The sequence below is a fragment of the Aquarana catesbeiana genome, linkage group LG13 (assembly GCF_042186555.1).
Source record: "Aquarana catesbeiana isolate 2022-GZ linkage group LG13, ASM4218655v1, whole genome shotgun sequence".
In the NCBI taxonomy this organism is placed as follows: domain Eukaryota; kingdom Metazoa; phylum Chordata; class Amphibia; order Anura; family Ranidae; genus Aquarana; species Aquarana catesbeiana.
The window spans coordinates 196167930-196180475 of NC_133336.1; positions in this window are offsets into that span (position 1 = coordinate 196167930).

Genomic DNA, 12546 nt, shown 5'->3' on the forward strand with positions numbered 1-12546 from the left:
ACTGGAGCAATCTTTATAAGTGTTTTTTTTATTGTTCTCTGGATCCACTGTGGGTTTAGGGTTCAGAATATACAAGTGTTTTTCTTTGGTTGAACTCAACTAACATATGACTGTTTCAACCTGACTCTAACCTTGTAACAGCTTCATGTCATAAAACTATTATTTTCACACATCTAAAACTTCAGACACTGTCAAGGGAACTGGATATTGCCAGGAGTGGAAACTTTTTGACCAAGCACTATTGTTTAACTCATCTGAGGGCCAACAACTCAGTGCATTCCTTTGTAACTTACTGTTACCCAAAAGTGGAACTACCGCTCATCTGATTCCTCCCCCCCCTCCGGTGCCACAATTGGCACCTTTCAGGAGGGAGGGGGGTGCAGATACCTGTCTACAGGTATTTGCACCCACTTCCTGGCATAGACTCCTGCCGGAGTCACGCCCCTTTCCGCACCGAGAAACACACAGGCCCCAGGAGATAGCGGGGACCAGTTAGGACGCACAGCGCGACTCGCGCATGCGCAGTAGGGAACCGGGAAGTGAAGCCGCAACACTTCACTTCCTGATTCTCTCACCGAGGATGGCAGCAGCGGCTGCCCAGACCCAAGCGATTGATCGGCTTCGGCTGCCGACATCACTGGACCCTGGGACAGGTAAGTGTCCATTTATTAAAAGTCAGCAGCTGCAGTATTTGTAGCTGCTGGCTTTTAATATTTTTTTTTTAGATGGACTCCCGCTTTACTGTGCAGCATTGATTTGTAAAGAGGCTGTAATGGCAATGTTATATAGCAGCCTCATGTAACAGTCTCTAACAGTTTCCTGCAGCATGTCTTCCGTCTCCAATCAACACCTCTAGTGTATAATCCATCTCTGACTGTCTCCTGACGTATGTCTTCAATCTCAGAACATCTTCTACAGTCAGGTCCATAAATATTGGGACATCGACACAATTCTAATCTTTTTGGCTCTATACACCACCACAATGGATTTGAAATGAAACAAACAAGATGTGTTTTAACTGCAGACTTTCAGCTTTAATTTGAGGGGATTTACATCCAAATCAGGTGAACGGTGTAGAAATTACAACAGTTTGTATATGTGCCTCCCACTTTTTAAGGGACCAACAGTAATGGGACAATTGGCTGCTCAGCTGTTCCTTGGCCAGGTGTGTGTTATTCCCTCATTATCCCATTTACAAGGAGCAGATAAAAGGTCCAGAGTTCATTTCAAGTGTGCTATTTGCATTTGGAATCTGTTGCTGTCAACTCTCAATATGAAATCCAAAGAGCTGTCACTATCAGTGAAGCAAGCCATCATTAAGCTGAAGAAACAAAACAAACCCATCAGAGAGATAGCAAAAACATTAGGTGTGGCCAAATCAACTGTTTGGAACATCCTTAAAAAGAAAGAACGCACCGGTGAGCTCAGCAACACCAAAAGACCCGGAAGACCACGAAAAACAACTGTGGTGGATGACCGAAGAATTCTTTCCCTGGTGAAGAGAACACCCTTCACAACAGTTGGCCAGATCAAGAACACTCTCCAGGAGGTAGGTGTATGTGTGTCAAAGTCAACAATCAAGAAAAGACTTCACCAGAGTGAATACAGAGGGTTCACCACAAGATGTAAACCATTGGTGAGCCTCAAAAACAGGAAGGCCAGATTAGAGTTTGCCAAACAACATCTAAAAAAAGCCTTCACAGTTCTGGAACAACATCCTATGGACAGATGAGACCAAGATCAACTTGTACCAGAGTGATGGGAAGAGAAGAGTATGGAGAAGGAAAGGAACTGCTCATGATCCAAAGCATACCACCTCATCAGTGAAGCATGGTGGTGGTAGTGTCATGGCGTGGGCATGTATTGCTGCCAATGGAACTGTTTCTCTTGTATTTATTGATGATGTGACTGCTGACAAAAGCAGCAGGATGACTTTTTCGGGCAATATTATCTGCAAATATTCAGCAAAATGCTTCAGAACACATTGGACGGGGCTTTACAGTGCAGATGGACAATGACCCGAAGCATACTGCGAAAGCAACCAAAGAGTTTTTTAAGGGAAAGAAGTGGAATGTTATGCAATGGCCAAGTCAATCACCTGACCTGAATCCGATTGATTGCATTTGACTTACTGAAGACAAAACTGAAGGGAAAATGCCCCAAGAACAAGCAGGAACTGAAGACAGTTGCAGTAGAGGCCTGGCAGAGCATCACCAGGGATGAAACCCAGCGTCTGGTGATGTCTATGTGTTCCAGACTTCAGGCTGTAATTGACTGCAAAGGATTTGCAACCAAGTTTTAAAAAGTGAAAGTTTGATGGATGATTGTTAATCTGTCCCATTACTTTTGGTCCCTTAAAAAGTGGGAGGCACATATACAAACTGTTGTAATTCCTACACCGTTCACCTGATTTGGATGTAAATACCCTCAAATTAAAGCTGAAAGTCTGCAGTTAAAGCACATCTTGTTTGTTTTTTTTCTAATCCATTGTGGTGGTGTATAGAGCCAAAAAGATTAGAATTGTGTTGATGTCCCAATATTTATGGACCTGACTGTATATAATATCTGCAGGCTCTGACCATCTTCTGTAGTATGTCTGCATTCTCTGAACGTCTCCTGTAGTATGTCTGCAGTCTCTAACCATCTCCTGTAGTATGTTTGCAGTCTCTGACCATCTCCTGTCGTATGCCTGCAGTCTCTGACAGTCTCCTGTAGTATGTCTGCAGTCACTGATCACATCGCCTGTAGTATATCTGCAGTCTCTGACCATACCCTGTAGTCTGCAGCTGACCCCCTCCCCCGCCTCCTACATCTAGTAAGTTGACCATCACTGCTATACAGTGTGCTAGGGATGTGTGAATTCCAAGAGTGGCTGGACAGCATTACAAATACTTCAGCAGGTACCAAAGCTCCCACAAGTGTATTTCACCTTGGTATGTAGCTGCATGCCTGGAATCCATCTATAAAAATACGATCTTTCATCAGCTGAATCATGCTTGACAAAATTTGAAAGTGCAAATTTCCTACGAGTAGAAAAATTGTCCAAAATTAGAGATTTGTCTTCTTCCCTTTTGGGAGATACTGTATAAAGTTACAATTTTCGAAGCCTCCTTATAGGAGGAAATGCCCAGAGGGCTTGAAGATATCATCGACCCAGAAATTCATTTGTAAAGTGATCTGTCAACAGAGAACATTCCTGTATTGTCTAGCTTGACGGGTTCAAGAGCAACCTCATGACTGCATGGCTGATGGCTATTGTCAGTCAAGTGTGCCTAGCAAGAAATGGCAGAAAAGCCTAGAGCCAATCCCAAAATTTGGATGATGTTGGATTCCACCGAAGCTCATGTGTTTGAATTTCAGTGTTAAGTTTCGACAGTTTGGATTCCCGAAAAATTTCTGGGAAAAGGGGACCAAAAGCTACTCCATTGGGTGGTTCTGTCTTGTATCTGATGTTGCTTTTAGCTTAAGGTCCCCCTCAATCCCACCAAGTCCCACCATTCTATGTTAGTATCTCTGGTACGATTTTTTAACCTCCTGCCGCCCACGTAACGACATCAGTGTGGCAACAAAGAGGGTGGGCTTTAACGCCTACATACAGCACATCTGCGTCATTGGGCAGACAAGGTTTCTGTGCTGAAAGAACACTCACTTTCGCACTCCCACCACAGTGGCCAAGCTGTCAAACTTAGCTCCTAGTCCCTAATAATGATCAGCCAATGACAGTGGTCACATGATCAAGCAGTCCTATCCCACCCCCACGGGCGTAAAGACCCAGGGATGTGGTTAAGGAAGGGGTTAAGGAAGTGGCTCAGGCTATTTTTTTTTGGCCCGCTCATCTCCTCAGGCTGCCCCAATTTTCCCAAACCATTCTGCTCAAATTTTTGCCAATTGTTGCTTTAATACACCCTTTTTTAAGCACGAAAAAAGTACTCTTGCGCACTGGTGTGTTAGCTAAAGAAATTCAAGAGGGGCTATGGGCTTCGGCTTTGCTGCTCTCGAAGGATGGGATTATCCTAATAGTGAAAAACAAAGAAAGAAACAAGAGAGCGCACCAGCCTAGCGCATTATCCTTGGCAAATTTTAATAAATTAAAAACAAGGTAAAAAGCTACTCACAAAAGTCGCAGGTAAAATAGCATATCAAACGCACAAAGGCAATAGTTCCAGTGGTAGGCAGCTATCCAGGTCCCAGGAGGGAGGCACACGGACCGCCGCTGGCTTACGCGTTTCGAAGGTTTGACCTTCTTCCTCAGAGCCTTAGTGGTGGCAGTCTCCTGCCGACTTTTTATATACACACCTTTTTTAAGCCTGGTTCAGATTTCCATTGACCTTAAAGGGACCTGAAATTGCAAATTTCTGAATTGAATACATTTTTAGAAAGTTCAGCCAAACCACAACTGATTGAACGTTTCAGAAGTTTGCTTATCTCTGGTTGTAATTGCCAAGAGACAGAGATGTAGGACTTTCCTGGCATACTGGGACAGTTGGAATGTATGTTAAAGGGGTAGTAAATTAATTTTTTAATCTGGCACCTACAGGTAAGCCTATAATAAGGCTTACCTGTAGGTACAGTGAAGACCTCCTATACCTGCAGTATTTAGGAGATAGTCACACTGGATGCAGCTAGTGAGGTCACCGACACATGCGCTCCTTCAAAGCTCTGTGCTGTAGCCAAGGGCTCCCATGCACATGCACGGTTGTGACGTCCTCGCGGCCCTGGCCACTCATAACAGCTGGAGCCTGCAAACCCGGAAAGAATGACCGGGGGAAGATGGAAGCCCTGTCAGCAGTGACAGCGCACCACTGGAGAACTTCGTTATAAAGGTAAGTATTTCATAATGTGCTAGTATGCTTGCCTTGCAGGTTATTCTTCTTTATTCTTGAGTTTACTATTTAATGCCTGCCATTCATCGATCAAAATGTGGCCGGTTCAGCAGGGACTGAAATGAATTTTGATCCATGTATGGGCTGTGGTTGCACAGAAGTAATCTACAGACTGACCTCTGTACAACCGTCCTGTCGTATTTTCCCAGCTCAATAGCTCAGTGAGCGAGATTCCCCAATCCCCCCTTTAATGTGTGGATTGGGGAACCAGTTTAGTTTATTTTTGTTCAGCCCAGTGGCTGCACAAAAAAAATGGATAATTCTATTGGTTTTTAAGTATGAGTATGCCTGAGTAAGCTAAATAGAGGGCTTACCTGGCTGTTCATGAATTGAATCCAGGAAAGAGATGCAGGATTTTCCCGGCAAATCGAGAGTTAGCATGTATGTTAAGGTAGACGCCAATATAGTTTTAGTAGATACAAAAGAGCTTATGCAAAGATCCTACAATAAGGTTATAATGTGTAAGGCCTGCCTTAGTGATACCATCAGCTATGTAGTGTGAGGGCTTGCCTGGCAGCGCCATGAATTCAATCCAGAACAGAGATATGGGACTTTCCTGGTAAAAAAGGGGCAGTTGGCATGTATGTCAAGGTAGACTCCAACATAGCTTTGGTAGATCCAAAGGAGTTTGTGCAGAGATCGTACAATAAGATTGTAATTTGTAAGGCTAACCTTAAGAAACCTTACTGGACTGGTAATTCGGGTATAGGTGGCATGTATGTCAAGGTAGACTCTAATATAGTTTTGGTAGATCCAAAGGAGATTATCCAGAGATCGTACAATAAGATTGTAATGTGTAAGGCCAGCCTTAAGGACCTTATCGGTAATTCGGTTACAGTTGGCATGTATGTCATGGTAGACCCCAATATAGTTTTGGCAGATCCAAAGGAGTTTGTGCAGAGATCGTACAATAAGATTGTAATGTGTAAGGCTAGCCTTAAGGACTTTACCAGTAATTTGGGTGCAGGTGGCATGTATGTCAAGGTAGACCCCAATATAGTTTTTGTAGATTCAAATGAGTTTGTGCAGAGATCCTCCAATAAGACTGTAATGTGTAAGGCCAGCCTTAAGGACCTTATCGGTAATTCGGGTACAGTTGGCATGTATGTCATGGTAGAACCCGATATAGTTTTGGAAGATCCAAAGGAGTTTGTGCTGAGATCCTACAATAAGATTGTAATACGTATGGCCAGCCTTAGTGACACTATCAGCTATGTAGTGTGAGGGCTTGCCTGTCTGGTCATGAATTGAATCCAGCACAGAGATATGGGACTTTTCCAATAGATCAGGGACAGTTAACGTGTATGTCAAGGTAGACTCCAGTATAGTTTTGGTAGATCCAAAGGAGTCTGTGCAGAAATTGTACAATAAGATTGTAATGTGTAAGGCTAGCCTTAAGGCCTTTACCGGTAATTCGGATACAGTAGGCATGTATGTCAAGGTAAATAAGAAACAATGGTTCCGCGCTTAGGAGGAAAAAAGAACTGCAGCCCCCCCGACACAGAATATCACCTAGGTGAAATTCAAATCAACAGAATTCTATAATGAGGGAATTGGCGCTGTTCAACTTTATATGCACTGGATATTGATCGTGAATAAATAAGTGTAAAAAATAATATTGAGTGTAAAAAAATAATATGTGTAAGAAGTTATAGTAAAAGAAGGAGCTAAATATATAAGTGAAATGCTCCTACGACCATATACTATACATTAAAGTGCAACGTGCTATGACAAATATAATCTAATATATCAATAAGAATAAAAATCTGCAAACAGTCCAAACTGTGATGAAAAACAGGTAGTAAAAAATTATTTAAAGACAATCTAAACCACTATGGTAAAGTCCCCAGCGTTGATGTGTAAAATGTGAAATTCATAAACAAAGTGATAAAAAATGATGAAAAAATAATGAAAAAACAGTGTCCCAAAAAATATATATATTCAGAAAGAACTGTGATGTGTCCCTCCAATAAAATGGCAATACTCTTAGTGTGGCAAGTGCTCCCCGTCTTCCACTGCACCCCCACTCGTGTCCTCACTCACCAGAATGCCCAACCCCTGCAGGGGTAAAAGACGTGTAGGCAAAAGTCAGCAGTGATGATCCTTGGTGACAGTCCTCAGCCCAATAGCCGTCCTTCCCTTCTCTGATATCGCGGTTTCCCCAGCATTAAACATCCATCTGCAGGCTGTGGGAATAGTCTCAGATTTATAAATTATAAATTTGGGCGGCTATTGGGCTGAGGACTGTCACCGAGAATCATCACTGCTGGATTTTGCCTACACGCCTTTTACCCCTGCAGGGGTTGGGCATTCTGGTGAGTGAGGACACGAGTGGGGGTGCAGTGGAAGACGGGGAGCACTTGCCACACTAATGCCGCGTACACACGGTCGGACTTTTCGTCTACAAAAGTCCGACAGCCTGTCCGACAGACTTCCGGCGGACTTTCGGCGGACTTGCAGCAGACTTTCTAACGAACGGACTTGCCTACACACGACCACACAAAAGTCCGACGGATTCGTACGTGATGACGTACACCGGACTAAAATAAGGAAGTTCATAGCCAGTAGCCAATAGCTGCCCTAGCATGGGTTTTTGTCCGTCGGACTAGCACACAGACGAGCGGATTTCGGGGTCCGTCGTAGTTACGACGTAAAGATTTGAAGCATGTTTCAAATCTAAAGTCCGTCAGATTTGAGGCTGAAAAAGTCTGCTGAAAGTCCGGAGAAGCCCACACACGATCGGATTACCAGCCAGCTTTAGTCCGTCGGCGTCCGTTGGACTTTTGTAGACGAAAAGTCCGACCGTGTGTACGCGGCATAAGAGTATTGCCATTTTATTGGAGGGACACATCACAGTTCTTTCTGAATATATATATTTTTTGGGACACTGTTTTTTCATTATTTTTTCATCATTTTTTATCACTTTGTTTATGAATTTCACATTTTACACATCAACGCTGGGGACTTTACCATAGTGGTTTAGATTGTCTTTAAATAATTTTTTACTACCTTTTTTTAATCACAGTTTGGACTGTTTGCAGATTTGTATTTTTATTGATATATTAGATTATATTTGTCATAGCACGTTGCACTTTAATGTATAGTATATGGTCGTAGGAGCATTTCACTTATATATTTAGCTCCTTCTTTTACTATAACTTCTTACACATATTTTTTTACACTCAATATTATTTTTTACACCTTTTTATTCACGATCAATATCCAGTGCATATAAAGTTGAACAGCACCAATTCCCTCATTATAGAATTATGTATGTCAAGGTAGACCCCAATATAGTTTTGCTAAATCCAAAGTTTATTCCGAGATTGTATGGCCAACCATAGGGATACCATCAGCTACGTAGTGTGAGAGCTTGCCTGGCTGGTTATGAACTCATTTTGGGACAGTTGGCATCTATGCTAATCCAATGACAATGGTCTCTCCTTACATTTGAGGTTTCCTTCCACTTCAAGTTGCACCTCTTGGATAGAAAGTGAAGTGAAATTGTTTTTCTTAGTCTAATCAAAATGGAAAAAAATCAGTGTTGGCTTGGGATATACGTCAAGTCCATGCTTCTTCCATTCATTAAGATGACCGATGTCTACTCTCAAGTCTGTGCCATGAATACATTTGTTTCTCAAACCTCTCGTGACTTTTGACTGAAAATTTCCAGTCAACACAACATTATCGTACATTCCTGAAACACTTTTCTCTCCTTCATGGTAAAATGATCCTGCTTTTAAGGAATTTTATGTACAAGGAAGCCCAAATGGGTCACTGAGGGTTCAGCAGTCAATGCATGTTGTTGCCTGCATCTTATAGGCCTTATCTACTTACATCCCGAAATACATTGTCACTGAGCCAACCCAACCCCCTCCTCCAGCCTCACATTGGCTCCCTCTCTCCCTTTTATTCTTTTGGGTCTGTACATGTTGAGTTTAATGTTGATGTTATACTACCAGCATCCCCAATCTAATCAATAGTCTGCTTATTTATCATCCTGGTATGGTTTGAAAATAGCATAAAATGTGTCAAACCTTCGAAAATGTAAGCCCTTTTAAGGTTGCTGTTCCAAAGGCGGCCTCTTTGTTGGTTGAATCGGTGACCCCTGGTGGGTAAACATTGGATGGACAAAGAGTGGTGTCACCCTTTGGGAACAGTCAAATGCATCTTACTTCTCAAAAAGTTCAAGGATTATGGAAGCAGGGACCAGGGGTTATATAACTATTGTTAAAATCCACGGGGTTAGGGGAGCGCACCACCACAACCCCCTCCCCCAACAGTCCAGGATTCTGGGGGCATGATCCGCGAGGTCTAGCACTGAGGAACACCCCAGTGTTCCCTTTTTGTTTTCTCACAGAGTCATTGCTTCATTCTGTGCTTGGGCCACTGATGTTGCACAGTCACTTTTTACAGTATATGGACTTTAGGGACTTCTTGCTTATGAACTTCTTGCTTATGGACTTATTTTTTTTTTAAGCCATTAGGGTATAAGCTAACCTTTCCAGTGCCATTGACCTTATCTAGATACACTCACCAGCCACTTTATTAGGTACACCTTGCTAGTACCGGGTTGGACCCCTTTTTGCCTTCAGAACTGCCTTCATTCTTTGTGGCATAGATTCAACAAGGTGTTGGAAACATTCCTTAGAGATTTTAATCCATATTGACACGATAGCTTCATGCAGTTGCTGCAGATTTGGCGGCTGCACCTCCATGATGCCAATCTTCCATTCCACCACATCCCAAAGGTGCTCTATTGGATTGAGATCTGATGACTTTGGAGGCCATTGGAGTGCAGTGAACTAGAGAGGAAGAGGAAGGGATCCCCAGTGCCGCACATCCATGCAAGTATTCAGTGGTAAAATGACAACCTCAGCCTGGGCTCCCGCCAGGCAATGCCCCAACGCGTTTCGCTCCCCCTGGAGCTTAGTTATGGGGAATTGGAGTACAGTGAACTCATTGTCAGTTTCAAGTAACCAGCGGTAAGATGATTGGAGCTTTGTGACATGGTGCATTATCCTGCTGGAAGGAGCCATCAGAAGATGGGTACACTGTAGTCATAAAGGGATGGACATGGTCAGCAACAATACTCAGGTAGGCCATGGCATTTAAACAATGCTCAATTGGTACTAAGGGGCCCAAAGTGTGCAGAGAAAATATCCCCCACACCATTACACCACCACCAGCCTGAACCATTGATACAAGGCAGGTTGGATCCATGCTTTCATGTTGTTTACACCAAGTTCGGACCCTGCCATCTGAATGCTGACTCATGAGATCAGACGAAGTTTTTTCAGTCTTCTATTGTCCAATTTTGGTGAGTCTGTGCGAATTGTAGCCTCAGTTTCCTATTCTTAGCTGACAGAAGTGGCACCCGGGGTGGTCTTCTGCTGCTGTAGCCCATCTGCTTCAAGGTTCGATGTGTTGTGCATTCAGAGATGGTATTCTGCATACCTTGGTTGTAACAAGTGGTTATTTGTGTTACTGTTGCCTTTCTATCAACTCCAACCAGTCTGCCCATTCTCCTCTGACCTCTGACATCAATAAGGCATTTTCATCCACACAACTGCCACTCACTGGATATTCTCTCTTTTTCGATACCATTCTCTGTATTCCCTAGAGATGGTTGTGTGTGAAAATTCCAGTAGATTAGCAGTTTTTATAAATACTCAGACCAGCCCGTCTGGCAGCAACAACCATGCCACGTTCAAAGTCAATTAAAATCCCCTATCTTCCCCATTCTGATGCTCGATTTGAACTTCAGCAAGTCGTCTTCACCACGTCTAGATGCCTAAATGCATTGAGTTGCTGCCATGTGATTGGCTTCTTAGCAATTTGTGTTAGCAAGCAATTGAACAGGTGTACCTAATAAAGTGGCCGGTGAGTGTATATCATTTCTAATTGCATGCGAAATTATGGTTTGACTCCTATTGATAAGATTATGTACAGCAAGTCAATCTCTTTTTATGTTTATTGAATGAAAACACTGAAAACATGATACATCCCTCTTAAATCTTAAATTTCTCCTGCAGCATACAAACGTTTACTCTTATGGATGTGCTCAACCAGCTGTCAAAACTTCCACGGCATAGGTGTGTCGCCTTTACTATACATCCTCATGTTAAACTTGAACTTCAGTACCCTGTGTAGGTCTTTCAGCACCTGTCATTCATCTCGGAGAGAAACATGTTTTTCTAAGCCATTATGAGGAATTCAAAAAACAAACATTGCAGTGAACCTACAGTTGAAATAAAAAAACTCAACTATGCAAAAATTCCCAATCAAGAGCAGTCCATAATATTATTCTTCCATTCCATACACACGGCTGGCTAGCCAATGAGGCCCACCACCTACAGATCCTTATTTGAGCTTTAATTCATTTTCCCGGATTCCTGGAATTTCTGCAAATTCGGGCCAGCCCCAAATATTCCTGCAAATACTTTGAAGTTCTAGTTGTGGGCACCAATGGTGGAGATAGGGAGACTGTCTACTGAGACAGATGAACTTGTTATTATTAATTCCTGTACCGCATGCGGGTAACTGCACTGTAACGCTAACCCAAACAGATTATAAATAACAAACATGCTTATCTCTAAGGGGGAAGATTTAGACAGGACCCATATGTAATGTACAATGGAATGGAAGAAAAAAATACCACCACCATGTTGGATGGAGAATTTACTTTTTTTTTCTAGCTGGGGTAAGCTAGGTTGAGTAGTAGAGCATAACTTTACTTTTATAGCCTACTGGATGACCAGGAGCTGCTCTGATGAGTTCTCTATTTCCCCATCGTCATAATCAGATTAGGTAGGTGGAATAAAACACCTTTTGATTGCTTGACCACTGACCAAAATAAAAATGGGCCACCAAAAATCCAAGCCCTCCAAACAAGCCCTGAACAAACAAATCTAAAACCAAACAGTGGAATAGTTCCTGTGGTGGATCACACCCTAATGATTAAGCGCACCGGAAGTGTGTGCAACGCGTCTACCAGCATTCTGTTCTTGTAAGCATTTGGGATGTTCCAATAAAGAATTTTGATCGATTGTGGAGTGCAGCCATTTATTCTATTTTGGTGGATCAACCTGGTCCATTGAAAAGTATTTAGAACCTCCTCCGGCGCTCAAGTGTGGTGCTCAGAAATCAGTTGGCTTCCACTTCAGAACTTCACTACTTTTTTAGCTTACCAGATGACCAGGAGGTGGAATAAAACACCCTTTGATTGCTTGACCACTGACCAAAATAAAAATGGGCCACCAAAAACCTGAGTCCTCCACACAAGTCCTGACCAAACAAATCTACAGCCAAACAGTAGAATCGTCCCTGTGGATCAACCTGGGCCTAATCAGATGGGTATTTTGACCAGACTTAAAGTCCATTGAAAAGTAATTAGAATCTGGGGACCTTGATCCCCCGCGATCTGAGACACACCTTCGACCTTAATTTCCCCCCTCTACTGACCAAAACTAAACTACTTTTAGAAGAATGGAATAAGGGGCTACACTCATGGTTTGGTAGGTGTAACCTAATTAAAATGGCCATACTTCCGAAGTTTTTATATTTGTTTCAAACTTTGCCAATCAAAATCCCGCCCCAATACTTTAAGCAGATACACTCCACTTTTATTAAATTTATCTGGGAAAAATCAAAACCTCGACTG